This window comes from Rhinoderma darwinii, chromosome 2 (genome assembly GCF_050947455.1).
Source record: "Rhinoderma darwinii isolate aRhiDar2 chromosome 2, aRhiDar2.hap1, whole genome shotgun sequence".
Lineage (NCBI taxonomy): Eukaryota > Metazoa > Chordata > Amphibia > Anura > Rhinodermatidae > Rhinoderma > Rhinoderma darwinii.
This window is the reverse complement of record NC_134688.1, coordinates 337376931-337396394: the sequence shown is the minus strand read 5'-3', so window position 1 is coordinate 337396394 and position 19464 is coordinate 337376931. Positions and strand designations below refer to the sequence as shown.

General features: G+C 43.0%; 1 long non-coding RNA gene across 7 annotated transcripts in view; it reads right to left on the bottom strand.

The window, feature by feature from the left end:
• Window positions 1–19464, bottom strand: part of LOC142743189 (uncharacterized) — a 220816-nt gene that overhangs the window by 15572 nt on the left and 185780 nt on the right. For all 7 annotated transcript variants that reach the window (XR_012881514.1, XR_012881510.1, XR_012881511.1 and 4 more), the window contains one exon: window positions 7779–8005. This is a non-coding gene — a long non-coding RNA (uncharacterized LOC142743189). The remainder of the gene's footprint in view (window positions 1–7778; window positions 8006–19464) is intronic.

The following is a 19464-nucleotide window of genomic DNA, read 5'->3' as shown; positions in this document are numbered from 1 at the left end:
TTTTTGCGGGACGAATTGTAGTTTTTCGTAGCACCATTTATTGTGCCATATAATGTACTAGGAAACAGGGAAAAAATTATTTGTGAGGTAGAAAATTAAAAAAACAGCAATTCCTCCATTGTTTTTTGTGCTTCGCATTTATGGAATTCACTGTGCAATTAATACAACATGTTAACTTTATTCTGCGGGTCAATATGATGGCGATATCATATATATATCGTTTTTCCTATATTTTACTTTTACAAGTAAAAAATCTAATTTATTTTGTGTCGCCAAATTCTGAGCCATAAGTTTTTTATTTTTTCGTCGATTAAGTGCTATGAGGGTTTAGTTTTTGCGGGATAAGCTGTAGTTTTTAATGATATCATTTTGGGGTTTATGCGACGTTTTGATCACTTTTTAGTCCATTTTTTGTGGGAGATGAGGTGACCAAAAAATAGCCATTCTGGCGTTTACAATAAACAATAACAAAAAAGTTTACGCCATACACCGTGCGGCTTAAATAATGATATATTGTAATAGTTCAGACTTTTACGAATGCGGCGATACCAATTATGTTGATTTATTTATTTCTCTGTGCTCTAGGGGGAAAATGGGAAAAGGGTGTTTTTTTACGTCTTAATTTTTTTTTAAAAATTTACATAAAGAAAAAACACCTTTTATTGTACACATTTTAACTTTTTTTTTATCAGTCCCCCTAGGGGACTTCAACCAGCGATCGTTGGATCGCTTGCACAATATACTGCAATACCAATGTATTGCAGTATATAGTCTTTCTGACAGGCTTCTATTAAGCCAGAGGCAGGGCTTAGTAAGAGCACAAAGATGGCTGTCCTGGGGGCCTTCATTAGGCCCCCAGGCAGCCATCGCCACCCCGCGATTGCATTGCAGGGTGGGTGTGATGAGCTGCTAGAGGGGGACGCCCCTTCTTTCTAATGATTTAAATGCCGCGGTCGCTACTGACCGCAGCATTTAACGGGTTAAACGAGCGGGATCACGCTTGAGCACGATCCAGCTTGTTACACTGAAGTGTCGGCTGTAACATACAGCCGACAACTGCATCGTATGAAGTGGGTTCACTCCGTGAGCCCGTTCCATACTTCCCCTACCCGGCTATGACGTATGGATACGTCAAATGCTGGGAAGGGGTTAAATATTGGCAAAGCCCATGGCCTCAGATGGCATTCATCCATCATTGGGGGAATTGAGCGCAGTATTGGACAGACCATTGTATCTCATCTTCTTAGACTCTAATGTAACAAGACCAGTGCCACAGGATTGGAGGACGGCTGATGTTGTACCAATATTTAAGAAGGGTAAAAAGGTGGAACCGAGTAACTACCGTCCAGTAAGTTTTACATCTGTAATATGTAAAATATTTAAAGGAATTCTAAGAGATGAACTGCAAAAGTATTTAGCGATGAATAAACTAATAACTGATACCTACAATGGATTCATGATAAACAGGTCATGCCAAACTAACATGCTCGGTTTCTATGAGGAGGTAAGTACAAATCTGGATGTCGGTCATGCGACTGATGTGATATTTGGATTTTGCAAAAGGCATTTGACATCGTACTACACAACGGTCTTGTTCTGAAGCTACTGAGGCAGGGACTGGGGGACGATGTATGCACGTGGATCAAGAATTTGTTGGTGGACATAATGTCAAGCAGCGGGTGCAAAAGCAAACAGAATTTTAGGGTGTATAAAAAGAGAGATGAAAACCTGTGATTCAAATGTAATGTTACCCCTTTATAAATCCCTTGCCTTGAATATGGAATTCAGCTTTGGCCTCCACATTATAAAACATAGGAGAACGGGAGAGGGATCAAAGGCGAACAACTAGATTATTAAATAGAATGAGAGGTGCCTCTTACAATGAAAGGCTAGAGAAATTGGGCTTGTTCATCTTGGAAAAAAAGACGCCTTAGAGGTGATCTTATTAATATGTATAAGTATATGTGTGGTCAATACAAAGAACTAGCACATCATCTGTTCTTTCCAAAAAACTTTACGAAGATCCAGAGGACATTCATTGCGTGTGGAAGAAAGAAGTTTCAGACATATCAATATAGGAAAGGGTTCTTTACAGTTACAGTTGTCACACTATGGAATGCCCTACCCCCAGAAGCAGCGATGACAGATACTATGTCGGAATTTATCTGTTGGAAAGGGCTAGATATTTATATACGGACGAATGGCATCGAGAGTTATAACTAATCTGGCAATGAATGACGTGCAATTGATTGAAAAGGGTTGAACTTGATGGACCTGTGTCTTTTCAACCTATGGAACTATGTAAATAATTAACAGTGAGGAATAATCTTAATATTCCGTAGCGAAGAGTTAAATGCACTAATGGATTGCTCCTCCTTTCCTGCCATATGTTAGTTGATTCAGTAAATTAGGATTCACTTGTCACTTGACAACCTAAAAAGACCTGTAAATTATAACATTCAACTTTTGTAGCCTCTTACAGGGAAAAGTTTCCATGAGTACATTGAAGGTTTTTATAAATTGTGATATGGAAGCTTAAATATCTCTGTTTCACTCTGTGAGTCATTGCTTATACTTTACATTGACGTAAGAGACTAAAATAGCCCATGGGACAATCAAATGGAAGATGAGTGAGTAGGACGTTTTCTCCAATGTAAGTTACAGACTAAGTTAATGTACTGTGGCAGGCTGCATTGTAGGCAGATTAAGTCACAAAACGAAATTAACTCTCTTGTATGTCAATTAAATAGAACAGGAATAATAAAAAAACATAAGCCTTTAATATTCAAATTAGAATCCAAGTTAGTTTAATATATATTGAGAGCATTCGATAATAATAATAATGCTGCATAAAGACACTGTTCTTACTTTTTTATAGCAATAGATTTTCATGAAAATTTACTTAGGTGCCAACAAGTGTAGTGGGTTTGCCTGACTCTAAACAAATCAATTGGCAGGAGCTTATAGACCTGTTTAGGGACAGCTATCCATTCAGACAGATTAGTTAGTAGGAATAAGATTATTTTTTTGATGACTTAATCTAAAGCTAACAATAGACAAAAATAGGCAAATAAGGCAATAAGGTTCTGATTGACTGACGAGCCAAATTCTGATAGCTGGACGACTGGATCAGAACATCTCCAAAACAGCCTTGTTGAGTGTTCCCAGTATGCAGTGGTTAGTACCTACAAATGTGGTCCAAGGAAGGCCATTGGTTAACCGGCAATAGGGTTATTGGCAACCAAGGCTCTTCACTGCCGCACTATGGGGGCAAAGGCTGGCCCGTCTGTCCGATCCCACAAAAGAGGTAATGTAGCACAAATTGATGAAAAAGTTCATCTTTGCTATGGTAGAAAGGTATCCGAACATACAGCGCATCACCGCTTGTGGAATTTGGGTTGTGTCGCCGCAGACCGGTCACAGTGCCCAGGCTGACCTCTCCCCAACTATGAAAGCACCTACAAGAGGGCAGACTGGTGAGACGAATCACATTTTCTTTTACATTACGTGGACAACTGCCTGGATGTGTATAGCTTACCTGGGGAAGAGATAGCACCAGGATATATTATGGGAAGAAGGCAAGGCGGCGGAGGCAGTGTGATGCTCTGGATTTTTTTTTTAAAGGAAACCTTAAGTTTTGGTATTCATGTGGATGCTACTTTGACACATATCACCTACCTAAACGTTGTTGCAGACCAAGTACACCCCTTCATAGCAACAGTATTTTAAGCAGGATAATGCGCCCTGCTACACTGCAAAAAATCTTCAGCAATATACAGTATGTGTACATATATGCATGATAGTATTATTTAAGAACTGTATAGCAGTTTTATATGGGCCCTATATGGTGGTATAATTTGGGTATTGTATGGCAGTATAATTTGGTGGCTATATAGAATTGTGTGGTATACTGGTATGTTAGTAATACCACAAAATCAGAAAACCACAATATTTTTATGTGAACCTAGAATATTGCAGTACATAGACCATGACTCTGCTCTGCCCAGCCTTGCCACCTGTTCCTGGACACCCTTCTCCTGACCTGGTCATAGTATTTGCTAGCACAGTATATACTAGTAGTATATAGATACTTCTGTACTGATTTTTCACACTATACTGTAACATCGCAGCAGTCTATCTTTAGAATATGCAGGCTGCTGCTAGGTTACCGTATTGTATACAGAAGTAGTGGAGTAGTGTCTATATACTATTCGTATATAGACACTGCTGCATGCTGGCAGGGAATCATAAGAGCGGGAGGTGGGGTGTTATAAACAGATTTGATGGGGTGGGTTCACACAGAGCCTTGACTGAATGACCAAATCCGATCAGGAGGATTGTTTCTGAGGATGAGGAATGCAGGGCTTAAATACAGCGATATGAGAAATATTGTGGCATTCTGATAATATGGTATTACGAACAAACGGATTTACCGCTTAAACTCTAGTGCGTACTGATAATTTTGTTCAAAGCGGTGCTCAAGATACACACATATGTTGACACTGGGCGAGGGCAAAAAAATTGCAGGGGTGTGCTCTGCAGCCCCTAGTTAGTCCCTCCCCATGTGGCTTTTGCCACCGCATGGTCAAGTTTTTGGATGCACCCCTGTGCACATACTGTATGTATTTATATAGGTAATGTGTGTACCTACAGTATGTACATAGTGACAGTATGTGTTGATAAAGTGAGACTAGGTACGTATGTCTATGTAGTTGTACTTATTCTATGGCAAACCATCATAAAATGGTAAGCTGGAGGGGTGGGGGATCATTCCAAAATACCTGGGGCCTATGGTATGCTTAATCTGTGCAATATACTGGTAACATTGCACATGGATGTAGTAACATTAAGATTATTTAAAGATTATGTTTTTATACTCCATGTGTAATGATCCTACCATAGATGCTATTTGATTTAAACAGGTATATGTAAGATGTCGATATCTACTAGTTATCCATGTATACTGTAAACTCTTCCTACTACAGCTATGCTGACTGAGATGCTCGCTGAGCTACCTGATTAAAAGCATCTTTAGTAAAAATTTGCTTATATATTTAGTAACTACAGTTATAGCAATCCTCCAATACACACCAATTACCTGAATCGCTACAGTATGAGACATTTGAGTCAATAGGGAGAGCGGCAGTAGTGATGGCACATCAAAATAGCACCTTGGTGAACTATTGCTTTAAGGCTTTGTGAAAGCAGTAGGCCGAAAGCCTTCCATAAATTTGCTCAGCATTGAATGGTCTGTGTCCATACTGAAAAGCATACATGGAACATGAAATATAAATCATGTATTTATTTATTACCATTGATATACCGAGCTATAAAGGCAATTAATGATATATTGGTTCTAGAATACGTACAACTTCTCTCTGTCATTAAAAATAGATTTTACAGCAGTAGAATTATGGTATTTTAGTGCTCTCACTGCCTTCTAGAAACTGACAATAATATCTCTGCTGACGTCACAAACTGTGACGCTGTTCGTGTTGCCAAGATGACTTAACACCCTCTATTCTTTATGCCAGCTGATACATGTCCTCAGGCTAATCCAGGAGGAAATTGTAACTCATTATTTTCCAGTGATATAACATTGGTCTTTATTATATTAGCTGTAGCGCACTGTCTCGATTTGTCAATTGGATGATTGTACGGGTATAAAAGCTGAAACAATGTATTGATTCATCACCAGATCAAAATGGGCAAATTGTTTGCTTGGATTTAATAGAGTCTGAAGGAAGATTAGAAGAGATGCAAAACAGACAACTAAAAAAAGATGAATGACCTAAAATTTGTTTTATAGCGTACTGTTCAATCTATACAACCACTTTCATCTTCTTAACCCCTTAAAGAGGCCCTGTCAACAGTTTATATCTCCTCGCCCTATCTCCTACCTAATCTAATAGGCGCTTTGATGTAGATAATTGTTTTGTATTTCAAAACGTCTATTTTTGACCAAGTTAGGAACATTTTAAGATTTATGCAAATTTGTTCTTAATGCCCAACTGGGCGTTTTTTTTACTTTTCACCCAGTGGGCATTGTAAGGCTATGTTCACACAGAGTTTCTTGCAGGCGGAATTTCTGCCTCAAAGTTCCGTTTGGAAGTTTGAGGCAGATTTTCCTCTCCGTGCACGCCGATTTTCGCGGCGTCTTTCGCTGCGTTTTTCGCCCGCGGCCTTTGAGCGCTGCAGGCATAAAACGCAGTGAAATGCGCTTTCTCTGCCTCCCATTGATGTCAATGGGAGGCATTTTCGGGCCGTTTTTGACGAGTTTTGCGGTGCGGTTTCCGCGTAAAAAAACAAAATACACTTCTCTTCATTCCGGCCCAGCTTGATCCACAGCACAACGTGAGCTAGCAAGATCACGCTGTGACATCACTTCCTCCCACGGGTCCTTCACCGAAGCGACGGAAGAGTGAACAGACATCACATCCAGCTGTGCCAGGATGCTTATCAGAATCTGCAGCGGATGGGGGCGATGTCTGTTCAGTCTTCCATCGCTCCGGTGAAGGACCCACGGAATGAAGTGATGTCACAGCGTGATCTCGCGAGATTACGCTGTGATGTGGATCAAGCTGGTCGGGCATTAAGAACAAATTTGCATAAATCTTACAATGTTCATAACTTCGTCAAAAAGAAATGTTCTTTTTAAAACAAACAGTAATTATCGACATCAAAGCGCCTTTTAGATTATGTAAGAGATGGGGCAGTTATAAACTGGTGACAGAGCCTCTTTAAGAACTACATTTGAGAAAAAAAATTCTGTAAATGCTTTGGTTTATGTTGCACTTTGTTTTCCCAAGACTGTTTTGAACAATAGAAATAAGGGGGGGGGGGGGCTGAATTGGGAACTCATTTTGTCAGAATGTACTAAGAATAAAGCGACAAGTTACTTCACTTACTACACTTCTAATTCTCACTTATGTAAAAATGGGCACCACATCTAAATTAATAAATGGTGATGTCTCTAAGTTAAAAAAAACAAGTGTGCTTTATAAATTATATAAGCATTCAGTTTGTGTTCTACACAAGCATTCACAATACTCTAGAAATATCTACACTCCTACTACAACGTACTATTGTCATAAGAAATAATAGTACTCTTGCAGCAGATATGGCAGGTGTACATTAAACAAAAGTTGTTGCAAGAACTTCCAAAGAAGTATCAAATCACACTTTTTGTTAATGACGTTTTCATCTGAATGTCACAGCTATTTGTCATGGCCTTACTGTTCCTGGGAACCAAGCAAACATGATCAGACTTTATCTATAGCAATGGCTCACAGCTTATCAGTTCTTATTGTTACCAGATATGTCCTGCAAAATAAGAGTTCAAAATGACCATTTCTTCACTATTTAATTGAGATCATTGTTAATAGAATAAAGGTAACCATACAAATGAAATGACTGTCAGCTGACTGTTATTTCTCCAGACTCCCCCATAGACACACACGCTCAGTCGAGAATGCTTGTTTATTTCAATGGAAAGAGGAGCATAAGCCGCTGTCCGACACATCTAGAAGCAGCTTAGCTCCTGTGGGAAAAAAGGATCGGGTACGTTGAAATCTTGAGACTTCTTTCCTCGGACATCCACCGTTGGGGTTAGTTAGGTCACCCCCATACACATTAGATCGTCAGAAAATCCCACGGATATCAGCGAGCTTTGTGTAATGTGTATGGGCACCTTAAGTGTCTGGAACATCCAATATGCATGTAGTGTTAGTAAACTGCTTCACTACTTACTTTTTTAAAAAAAAGTAGAACACACAAACCTTTTTTTGGGGGGGGGGGGGGGGGGTTCTGTTTCTCCGCAATGTTCATAGTTGAAAGTTGAAAATGTAATCCTCTATCTCCTCCACATCTCACTTTTCAAATTCAAATTCCATAGCCGGAAGACGTGATCAACAGATGCTGATCCTGAAATTGTCTCTTAATCTTGACTGTTTCAGAAGAAAGGATTCTGTGCTTACCAATTTAGCCTGTAGTATATCTACCAATTCTGTACAAAAACAAGACAAATGTAGGGAACAGGGTGAGTAGAATGTAGTAGTAAAGCACTGGTCTGTTTCTGCTTTTTGATATTTACAAAAAGTGTCAACCACGGTAAACTATTTTGGTACCTATTGAGAGCTTTTTATTTCACTAACAGATTACATAGACGCAAAATAGAAGAAAAACCCTGGCTCTATAACTCACAACAGAATATATATCCCTTAGGCCGGAGCAGGTTAAAAAAAAAACAAAAAAAAACTGGTAAAATCCAAAACACCATACAAGTAGTGCAATAAAAGAAAAGTTTTTACCGCTCAACGGCACTGCAAAGTGAGTGCAATGTGTAGTTTATATGAACGGTCACTTTTGACGCGCGGCCTATAAGGGGTTAATGGTGGGAATCGGAGCTAGCTCCGGTCCCTGACATTACAGCAGGGTGTCAGCTGTAACATACAGCTGACACCCGCAGCTTCTGAGCCCACACCATTTTCTTGGTGCTGACCGCAAGCCTATTAGGCCACGGCAGGACCTAATAGGCTTTCGTACTCGGCAGACCAGTAGACCATTGTTAGACCTCCATTTGCCATAGCAACCATAGGAACCCCCACCGAAACGTGAAACTTTTTTTTTTAGACTTTTGTATGTTTATTCACTTTTTTGTAGCTTATTTTTCCCCACTAGGGGACTTTAAGGCCTGCACCACTGATTTCTATTCAAATACATTACACTACCTACATAGTGCAATGTATTAGAGCTGTGAGTGTCACTGACAGCAAGTAGTCTATTAGGTCCTGTCTCCGCGGGGGTGCCAATCGGCAACAAACCACCTAGATGCTGCGGTCCCTTTAAGGTAATAACGAGGATCGAAGCTAGTTTCGGTCCCTGCCGTTACAGCAGGGAGTCAGCTGTAATATAAAGCTGACACCCGCTGGTGATGGCTCAGGCTCAGCTTCTTAGCCTGCGCCTCCACCACAACGTACAGTTACGTGGTGTTGCGGTAAGTCATTGCCTGTAAATGTAAATGGACGTTGTATGTCAAGGGGTTAAAGCAAAGAAATTGAATATTTTTCAATGGCTGACCTCAACCTGATTGATCATGCCTATTATTTACAGAAGACAAAACTAAAAGCAGAGAGTACCACAAACAAGCAGTAAAGTCGTGGCAAAGCATCTCAAGTGAGAAAACTCAGCATCTGGTTTTGTGTGTGTATGTATGTGTATATATATATATATATATATACACACACACATTCATTCATTATACAATGTTTAAGCTTAAACTATAAATGCCAATTACTTTCGCCTTCTGGTAGGTGCTTTCATTTTAGAGTAATGTTTATGTTTTACTTTGTATTTGATTAGATCTGTAATTCATGAAGTACAGTAAAAAAATAGTGTAGTACCGTGTTAGCCAGAATCAATATGCAATGTCAAATACTTTTGTGTCCAAAAAGACAAAAGTATAGAAAGTATGATACCTTTATTGGCTAACCATAAAAGTGCTATATGCAAGCTTTCAGAGCACACAGGCTCCTTCTTCAGGCCATTTACAAATGAATGAGAAATAAAAAAGCACAACATTTAAGATGTTACACAAAGACAATTAGTACATGAGGTGATACATCATTAAGATAAGCCGGGGCCATAAAACTGAGGTTATAGGGGTGATGACTTAGGAGTTAAAGAGGTTCTGTCATCACATTATAAGTGCCCTATCTTGTACATAATATGATCGGCGCTGTAATGTAGATTACAGCTGTGTTTTTTATTTAGAAAAACTATCATTTTTTACAGTTATGACCTATATTAGCTTTATGCTAATGAGTTTCTTAATGAACAACTGGGCGTGTTTTTACTTTTTGACCAAGTGGGCATTGTGGAGAGAAGTGTATGACGCTGACCAATCAGTGACCAATCAGCGTCATACATTTCTCCCCATTAATTTACACAGCATATAGCGATATAGCTATATCATTATGTGCAGTTACTGCAGTGTCCTGACAATGAATATACATTACCTCCAGCCAGGACGTGATGTGTAATCAGAATCCTGACATTTCTGTAGCGTCTGTGTGATATTTACAGCAAGGCAAGCGTAATCTCGCGAGATTATGATGTAACCTGTCATTTAAGACGAGATTACGCTTACCTTGCTGTAAATATAACACAGACGCTACAGAAATGTCAGGATTCTGAATACACATCACGTTCTGGCTGGAGGTAATGTATATTCATAATCAGGACACTGCAGTAATGTTAGGGTTTATGTATGTGGCTGCACATAGCGATATAGCTATATCGCTATGTGCTGTGTAAATTTATGGAGAGAAGTGTATGACGCTGATTGGTCAGCATCATACACTTCTCTCCACAACGCCCACTTGGTCAAAGAGTAAAACCCGCCCAGTTGTCCATTAAGAAACTCATTAGCATAATGCTAATATAGGTTATGACTCCTATACACATAATTAAAAACACTGCTGTAATCTACATTACAGCGCCGATCATATTATGTACAAGATAGGCCACTTATAATGTGGTAACAGAGCCTCTTTAAGGCATCTGGAGTCAGTCTGATGGGGGATGTGATGTGTGTCCATGTAGTGGCTCATAAATCCAGGTGTTAGATTGAGGCCTTGTGCCAATGACTGGAATTTTATCATCATCTTGAATTCCCAAATTTTTCTTTCTCTGTTGTTTTTAAAATTACCCTTCAGTATTAGGAACTTTAAATCTGCCAAACTGTGATCTGGTCCAGAGAAGTGTTTTCCCACGGGTGTATCCACCTCCTGTTTTATTGTATGTCTGTGAAGATTCATCCTGGTTTGTAGTTTTTGTATTGTTTCCCCAATGTAGATTCCTTTATTGATGCACCTTGTACACAGGATCATGTACACTACATTGGAGGATGTACAGGAGAACGTGCCAGTGATTTTATGGTCCTGCTGCGTGTTTGTTATGTGGATGGTGTTTGATGACAAGATGTTGGTACAGGTCTTGCACTTTCTACTGTTGCAAGGATTTCAGGCGTCTTTTTCCCGCGAGCGGTAAAACCGTCTCGCGGGAGACATGCCCTATATTCGGGCGTTTACGCCTCTGACCTCCCATTGACATCAACGGGAGGCAGAGAAAGCGTATTTGACGGCGTTTCATGCCCGCGGCGCTCAATGGCCGCGGGTGAAAAACGCTGCGAATATCGGCGTGCAGAGAGAGAAAAATCAGCCTCAAACTTCCAAACTGAATTTTGAGGCAGAAATTCCGCGTGCAAAAAACTCTGCATGAACATAGCCTTAGACAAAAAGACAGGAGCGCAGTTTTAAAAACACTGAAAACATAACAGATATAAATGTATATGCCCAAACCTCCGGGAGATGTCCGTCCCTCACCCTAAGACAATAAACAAATGCTTGCATGGCCTAACCGACCAGCTTTAGAGGTGTTTTTCAAAGGAGAAAAAAGGATGTATATATTTAGGGTTTGGATAACCAGAGCATGCTCAAAACAGGAAACAAAATATCCAGATGAAAGTGAAAGGTTGCTGGGAAGATCAAGAGGCAAATGGTTAACTGTGCAAAGCGTTTCAGCGATCCCATTCTCATTTAGAGGATTAAACAGAGAAATTACGACAGGAAGCATCCAGAGACTGTGGAACATTGCCGCTGTGAGAAGAAGATATGATCTGCTGAGAGATTTGATCAATCTCAGTAAGGGGCAAGGTCATTTGCACTGAGATCAGCAACAGGTGTTTTTACACAGAAGCAAATAAGGATCTAAAAGTTTAAACAGAACGGACGTGCACAACCTGCGACTCGCGATGCCATTTTGTATCTGTAAAGGGAAGTGTTTAATGTATCTATCTATATACGTGTACGTATGGATATATATCTATTGTACAGTCAGGTATAGGTGTGTATTCACACATATACCTGTGGGAAAATGCTTCAGAATAAGCGGCAAGACAATCTGTCAGGAAGCCAGTTTTAGGAGCAGGGGCTCTCCTTCGTTACTTTGTCTCTTTCTCTGCCGGGGGCCCATAAGAAGCCAGGTGACAAAATGACGCATCCCCACGTCACAGGAGGTTCCCACGGCCTGCCCCCCCCCCCCCTGCACGTGCATGAGTATGTTATGTCATAAAGAAGTGCACGGGAGGGTTTAAATAATTCAGAGTCCTACAATTCCCTCTCTTTGCCTGTTCCCACCAGCAACGGAGGATCTCTCTGCCCTGCTCCCTAGTCTTACACTCCACCGCCCACTTCATGAGTCCTACACATCACCCCCAAACCTGAGGAGAGCTGTACATCAGCCCTCAACTGGACCGAAGCTTTAGAATACCAAACCAGGCCTGCTGAACTGACTCTACAAGATCAGCAGTCTAAGCATCAACCCTTCCCTACCCTGCCATAACCACCCAAACGACTGCAATAGCTTAATCCCTGAAGCTCATTAACCCCCTCCTATCCTAACCCTGCACACAATATACAGCAGAAGCTGTATTAACCCTAACCCTACACTACAGTCCATCAGCAGCTAAGTTAACCATTGCACTGCCATCAGCAGCAAAAACAAGTTAGCCCCTTCACTGCCATACAGCTGCAACTACAACCTACCCTTTGCCGTTTCTCTTTCACTTCTGCCCCTAATTGTATTAACCAATTAGTAACAGGGACAGTTAGTCAGGTGGAGGTGGGACATAGAAGCAAGTGTGAGTGTACTGTATTTAATATGTATCTTTAGGTATGTGAGTGGGTATAAGGATAGTATTGTAATATATTGTACTGGTACTGTGACACGTGTAGTATTAGTATACTTATTACATATTAAGTTATTAGGTGTCTTGAGGTATACTAAAACTATACAGTGAATATTTACGGTTTTGTGTTTTTTGTGTTTTATATCTTAGTGAGATTTGTAATAGTAATAAACCTTTATTTACTATACAATTGTGTCGTGAATCACCGCAAAAACACACACAGTAGCAAGGCAAATAGGTAGCGTTATACAAGGAAAAAGGTAGGGGATCTAGGCATAACCCTAGTGACCCTAATATAAAGTAGGTAGTAATAGTGGGTGACACTAGTGAGTGAACCCCACTAAATACTAGCCCTATTAAATATGGCGAGCCAGCCCCACTGTAAAAGGGGTCGTATTTAGTGTCCCCCAACCACATTCTCAAAATAAGAACAAAGAAAGGCCATACTTACTAAATGGGCAGGTTAACACCATTTCCAAACAGGATGCAGTCAAGTCACAAATGCTACATAGAGGAAGAGTGCTCAGGTGCAATATACTAGTGATATCCACTCCCATTATTCATGAGGGGAGTGGCTGCTCAGTGTTATCACTGCACACAGCCAAAGCTTAAAAAAATGCGTCGGTCGCACGGTGTGACTAATAGGCTGTGATCCGGCATGATACGCCACGCTGTGCGACCGGCACATTTTTTTAAGCTTTGGCTGTGTGCAGTGATAACACTGAGCAGCCAATCCCCTCATGAATAATGGGAGTGGATATCACTAGTATATTGCACCTGAGCACTCCTCTTCTATGTAGCATTTGTGACTTGTCTTCATCCTGTTAGGAACTAGTGTTAACCTGCTCATTTATTAAGTATGGCTTATCTTTATGTTTATTTTGAGTATATGTATGTCCCACTTTTCTGTGAATTGCCACAATCACATACCTACCACTCTCAAGTATCACTAAGAGGGACAACAGTTGTGGCACGCGCATCATGTCAAAGTTTTTCCTTTTAAGCCATGCCTCTAATCCCACCCAATCCCATGCACACCCGGTTCAGTCCACACTGTATCATGCTCCATAGTGCCTCCCACACAGTATAGTGCCAAATAGCAGCCCCCACACTTTATAATGCCCCCTCGTTGCCACCATACAGTATAATGCCCCCATAGCTGCCACCATACAGTTTAATGCACCCTTAGCTGCCCCCATAAAGTTTAATTCCCCATAGCTGCCCCAAGTACCAGTGCCCATGTAGATAGTGCCATAGAGTCCCCTGTAGATAGTGCCCCTATATAGTGCCACAGTGCCCATGTATATAGTGCCACACACCCCTTGAAGATAGCGCTACCCCCCTGTAGAAAACGCTATTGGGGCTCCCTCTAGTAGCGGAATCCCCAGGTCAGAGTGTCGGCAACTCTCTGGAGGGGATTCCGCTTCAGGAGCAGCACCAGACGTCACTGTTTATATATGGACAGTGACATCAGGGGTTTCCTTTAGAAGCGGAATCCCCGGCCAGAACGTCGGCAATGCTCTGGCTGGGGATTCCGCTCCTGGAGGAGTCATTGACGTCACTGTCACATATATGGACAGTGACGTCAAGGGCTTCCCCAGGCTCAGCGTGCTGTGCCTGGGGAGTCCTCGACGAGTGGAGGAGCTCCCTCTGCTCCTCCACCCTGTACTAATGCTAAAGCAGGGAGCTGACAGTTCCCTACTTCAGGATTGGGTTCAACTGTATCTTTCCTGTGGACGCAGATGTAGTTTACACTGGGACATACCACCTGCTGCCCGGGACAACGCCCAGAATGTGGGGCTGTCCTGCTGCAACCATCAGGACAAAGCTATGCTGGTCTATGTGCTGATGATTGAAAAAGACACAGCTGTCAAAAAGACAGAAGCACCCTTCTGATGAAGAGAGCAGCACCTAATATTTCAGTATAAGAAAATCCTATGCTACGCCTTTACGGACATAATCCCACAATAATTTTTGTGAATGAAGTCCCTGTTTACACAGCGGATTTTGCGTGGCGGGCGCCACCGCAAAATACGCTGCAGAATAATTCCTGCTGCCGCCAGGCAGATTCCTCATCCCAGTGACTTCAATTATGAGGTTCGGGCAGGACGCTTCTTTTTCCCGCTAGCTGAAAAAATCTGTGGGAAAAAGAAGCGTCCGACTCCCATTGACGTGAATGGGAGGCCGAATTTTGCGGCGCCGCAAAAATTACGTCATGTAAACAGGTCCTAAGGAGGCTGTTGATGTCACTGATTCTGCAAGAGCAGTGCAGAGCTGCTGACTCTCTCAACCGTTGATGCTCCTCAGACCTGATGGCCCACTTACTGATGGGGAAAGAAAGCAGGTTCCCAGTATGGTGAGTGACGGAACTGAATAATCAATTCGAAAAAATAAGCACTTTTGCTTAACTTCCTCCCATAGAGAGTTAGAAAAAACCTCTGTTCTATATTCAATTGCTCAGTGTTGGTAGCAGGAAGCCCCAGACGTGGCGGGCAGTATCTGATGTGGCAGAAGACACTGGACGTGGCAAATAACAGCACGTGCAGTAGACATGACTCCAACACTAGTAGGCACAGGAACAAGAACAGCACAGGATACAGGAACAGGTAACAGGGCACGGGTAACAACTGGAATGGCAAACACTAAGGGACCATTTGCAAGACAGACTGGGATAAACGAACAACGCTCAGGCAAGGAACAGAAGGGCTGGGACCTTCTTATAGACCAGGAAATCATGGGCTGTTGATGATAATTTCCTACGGGACACCGAACGGAGCGGAAGTGAGCGCTGGCGTCTCCTAGGAAGGAGATGGGGACCAGCGTTCACGGATCCATGGCTGCGGGCATCGGGAGGTGAGTAAACCCGACGGCCCGTGGCCCTGGACGCTACAGTATCCCCACTCTTACGCCTCTTCTTGGGCCAGAGCGAGAGAGGGATTTTTTAATAAGAGCAGGAGCACTGAGGTTCTCTTCTGGCTCCCAGGACCTCTCCACAGGACCAAACCCTCTCTAGTCCACCAAATAGAAAGTCCTTCCTCCTACCCTTTTTCAGTCCAGGATCTCCCTCACCTCGAATATATATGAAGAACCGCTGGGAGCAACTGTGGAACTAGAAGTCTTGCTGTAGCGGTTCAGGGCCACGGGTTTCAGGAGGGACACATGAAAGGAGTTGGGGATTCTGAGGGTAGGAGGCAGCCGCAGCTTATAGGAGACAGGGTTTATCTGTTGCAGAGTCTCGAAAGGACCAAGGAACCTGAGAGCAAATTTTTATGAGGGCACCTTCAAACGAATGTTCAGAGAGGACAGCCAGACTTTAGTACCCGAAAGATACTGAGGCGGCTCTCTTCTCTTTGTATCTGCCTTTCGATTCTTGCGATTGACTGCCAGCAAAATAGAGGACCGGGTCTGTTGCCAGATTTGCAGAAAGTCTCCATATGCAGACTCAGCAGCGGGTACCTGAGATGAAGTCGACACTGGAAGAAGGACTCAAGGATGTTGACGGTACACAATGTGAAATGGAGTGGAAGTGGTAGATTCACTTGTGTGGTTGTTGTATAAGAACTCGGCCCATGGAAGAAGTTGTACCCAGTTATCGTGCTGTGAAGAGATGAAGTGGAGGAGATAATTCTCCATGATCTGGTTGATCCTCTCAACTTGCCCATTGGACTGGGGGTGATAGGCTGAGGAAAAGTCAAATCTCACATCCAGGAGTTTACAGAGGGCTCTCCAGAACTTTGAGGTAAACTGAACCCCCCGGTCGGACACAATGTGAAGAGGCAAGCCATGCAAGCGAAAGATGTGTAGAATGAAGAGACTCGCCAGTCAGGGAGCAGAAGGTAGGCCGGCCAGCGGGATAAAATGTGCCATCTTAGAGAACCGGTCCACCACCTCTCAGACAGTGTTGCATCCTGCTGAGGGGGGCAGGTCTGTGACAAATTTCATTGCAATGTGCTGCCAGGGGGCATTGGGTACAGGCAGAGGTTGAAGCAGGCCGGCTGGCTTGGAGTGAGTAACTTTGTTAGAAGCACACACCGTGCAAGAAGAGACAAAGTCCAGAACATCTTTAGGTAGCGTGGGCCACCAGAAGTGACGAGCAATCAGGTCTCGGCTTTTATGGACACCAGCGTGCCCAGCTAGTTTAGTACTGTGTCCCCAGTGGAGAATTCTTCTCCTGTCTGCCAACCGAACAAAAGCCCTCCCCGGAGGGATGTGTCTAACCTGCAGAGGATTAGCGGTGACAACACAGGATGGGTCTATGATAGTCTGAAGGGACTCCACCGTGTCTTCCGTCTCAAATGATCTGGACAGGGCATCGGCCCTCACATTCTTGGAAGCGGGACGGTAGTGGAGCAGAAATTGGAAACGGGTGAAGAACAGCGAACACCTGGCTTGACCAGGATTTAGTCGTTGAGCGGACTGAAGGTAGGTAAGGTTCTTGTGGTCGGTGTAGATCAAGATGGGGTGGGCTGCGCTCTCTAGAAGATGTCTCCACTCCTCCATAGCCAATTTGATGGCCAGTAGCTCCCGATCTCCAATAGAGTAATTGCGCTCAGCAGAAGAAAAAAGTCTTGAGTAGTAGCCATATACTACTGCCTTTCCTTTGGAGCTCCTGTGGAACAGAAGTGCACCAGCACCAACAGTGAAAGCGTCCACCTCCAATGAGAACTGCCGAGATACGTCAGGATGATGGAGGATCGAAGCTGAAGTGAAGGCTTTCTTGAGGCTAATGAATGCGGACTCTGCCTCTGGAGTCCATACCTTGGCATTCACACCCTTCTTGGTAAGGGTAGAGATGGGAGCTGTCAGGGATGAAAAGTTTGGAATAAACTGCTGGTAGAAATTGGAGAATCCCAGGAACCGTTGTATTGCCCTTAGGCCTTGAGGACGTGGCCATTCCAGGACTTTAGTTTCTCAGGATCCATCTTAAGACTTTGATCCGAGATGATGTAGCCCAGGAAGGGCAATGACTTCTTTTCAAAGACGCACTTCTCCAACTTGGCATATAAGCTGTTCTCTCTTAGTCGCAGACCTCCGATGGGTCATCAGATCTGAAAATCAAAATATCATCGAGATAAACTACAACACACATATAGAGGAGATCTCGGAAAATATCGTTGACAAATTCCTGAAATACTGCGGGAGCGTTACACAGTCCGAAGGGCATCACTAGGCATTCGTAGTGCCCATCACGGGTGTTAAATGCTGTCTTCCATTCATCACCCCAGCGAATCCAGATTAGGTTATAAACCCCCCGCAGATCTAGCTTAGAAAAAATGTTCTCGTATGCGATCAAACAGCTCGGATATAAGTGGCAACGGGTATTTGTTCTTGAGCGTGATCTGGTTGAGACCACGGTAGTCAATGCAGGGTCGAAGAGATCAATCTCTTTTCTTGACGAAGAAGAAGCCGGCCCCAGGGGGAGGAAGATTTTCGTATAAAACCCCTCTCCAAATTCTCCTTGATATAGGCTGACATAGATAAGGTCTCTGGCAAGGAGAGAGGATATACCCGTCCACGGGCAAGAGAAGCATTAGGAACCAGTTCAATGGGACAGTCATAATTCCGATGTGGCGGCAACAATTCAGCTTTTTGTTTGCAGAAGACATCCGCAAAACTGGCATACTAACAAACTAACAACGCTCAGGCAAGTTTCAGAAGGGCTGGGGCCTTCTTATAGACCAGGAAATCATGGGCCGTTGATGAGGATGATGATTTCCTGATGTGCTACGGGACACAGCAGAACGGAGCGGAAGTGAGCGCTGGCGTCTCCTAGAATGGAGATGGGGACCAGCGCTCACGGATCCATGGCTGCGGGCGTCGGGAGGTGAGTAAACCCGACGGCCCGTGGCCATGGACGCTACACCACCTATATGAGCTTGTTGGACAACCATTCCAAAACCATGGGTGTTAATATTGAGTTGAGCCCCCTTTTGCGGCTTTAACAGCCCTACCGTTCTGGGAAAGCTTTTCACACGATCTTGTAGTGTGCCTGTGGCAATTTGTGTCCATTCAGTCGAAAGAACATTTGTGAGGTCAGGCACTGATGTCGGGGGTGAAGGTCTGGCTCACTATCCGCGTTCCAAGTCATCCCAAAGGTAATTAATGGGGTTAAGATCCTGGCTCTGTGCAGGCCACTCAAGATGCTGAACATCAAACTTGTTAAACCATTTCGTTATGGACCTCGCTTTGTGCACAGGAAAGATCCTTTTCTCAAACAGTTGCCATAAAGTTGGAAGGATACAATTATCTAAAACGTCCTGTTTGCTGTTGCATTAAAATTACCCTTCACTGAAAATAATTGCACCAGCACAAATCCTGAAAAAAGCTGCACAAGACCACTATCCTTCCTCCACCAAATATTACAGTAGGAACTATGCATTCCGGTAGATAGCGTTCTCCTGGCATCTGCCAAACCCAAATTCATCCATCAGATTGCCAGATAGTGAAACGTGATATATCATTCCAGGGAACACATTTCCGCTGCGTGCGTTCCACCACTCCAGCCACTCGGCATTGTGCTAGTGATCTTAGGCTTTTGTGTAACTGCTTGACCATAAAAACCCATTTCATCAAGCACCTGATGTTCTTGTGCTGATGTCGAGGCAGTTTGGAACTTTGTAGTGAGTGATGCAGCAGTGGATAGGCGATTTTCATGGACCCCATGCTTCAGCGCTCGGCGGACAAGCTCTGTGAGTTTTCATAATGTACCGATTCGT